The following is a 1,406-nucleotide window of genomic DNA, read 5'->3' as shown; positions in this document are numbered from 1 at the left end:
CTATTCATGAGGATTCCAGTGATCAGTTCCTCAAAAGTGGGCAGTCTATCCCTTGCTTCTAGTCTGTTGTTAGTCTGGAAGCTCCACTGAAACCCGTTCACCTTGGGTAGCCCTCTGGTATTTGAAATACCGGTGATATAGCTTCATACAAACCACCACAAGAGTGACAACCACTGCTCCCCCCCACCACACTCCCCTACTCTGCTTACTCTCCATTCTATAGCCATGGTGAGCTCTCAAGAAGGTGTACCCCCGCATATCAATCTCCATGACCCCCGTCATAGAGAGAATGGTGACACCCAAGCAGGTATGTTGAAGTCGTAACTTCTATGAATGAATGTGACCTTATTGGGAAATGGAGTTTAATTTTGCAGATGAGACCTGTTCTGTTTACAAGTTCACATGGAAGTAGACATGGTGGCGGTGGTGGTTGGAGGGGGCGTGTGTGTCCTAATCCCTTCTGAGTTGTAACCTGTAAAAGAGGACACCTGAACTGAGTCTGGGTCACAAGAGCGGAAGATGTCATGTGACGATGGTGGTAGATCTGTCACAGGAAAAGTCCAGCCAGAATGCTCCTTAGAATCAAGGACAGTGAGACTTCATCTCATGTACTTTGCCTGGGTCATCAGGAGAGATCAATGCCTGAACAAGGACATCAACTTTGATAAATTAGAAGGGCAGCCGAAAAAGTGGGAGATGGACTGACAGTGGCTGCAACAACAGTCTCAAATCTAGCAACCCTTGTGACAGTGGCGTTTCATTCTCTTATAGGTAGGGCTGCCATGAGTTGGAACCTTTGGGCCCCAACAATGATGACGGAGATGCTGGGGGTGGGGGTGAGGGGGGCGGATCCTGCTCATCCGCATCCCTCAAACCAACCACTGAAAGCTCTGTGGAGCCAGCCTCTTCTCTGATACCCAGGAAGTCATTGTGAGTCCCTGCCTCCCTGCACTGCTCTCTTACTCCCTACTACCTGGAAGGAAGGGGGCCAGGTTCAACCCTATGATTCCTGGGTTGTGTAGTGGGTTACATGCTGGGGGACGCACCGTAGGTCATCCATTCAAAGCCGCCAGATGCTCCAGGGGAGAAAGATGTGCTTTCTACTCCACTAAACAGTCACCGTCTTGGGAACCAGGTACACAGTTCTAACCTACCTATAAAGTCACTGTGAGTTGGAGTGAGTTTGCTTTGGTTGGGGTGCCCCAGTTAATGGTGTTTGGTGTTGTGAATTAGCATATACACGATGGAGGATCTATCCGTTCCTATCACGGGGAGGTCAAAAGAGAGGACTGGCTTCTAGCTGGATTGATCTAAGAGTTCATGCAAGGCCACTAGACTTGCTCTCTCTACAGCCCCACTGAATTCCATACCCCCCCGCACCTCATCTATGGGCATCCTTCTTACAT

Source organism: Echinops telfairi, unplaced genomic scaffold, assembly GCF_000313985.2.
Source record: "Echinops telfairi isolate 266 unplaced genomic scaffold, ASM31398v2 ScPeMD7_7469;HRSCAF=8507_1, whole genome shotgun sequence".
Taxonomy (NCBI): Eukaryota; Metazoa; Chordata; class Mammalia; order Afrosoricida; family Tenrecidae; genus Echinops; species Echinops telfairi.
This window is presented reverse-complemented; position numbering follows the sequence as displayed.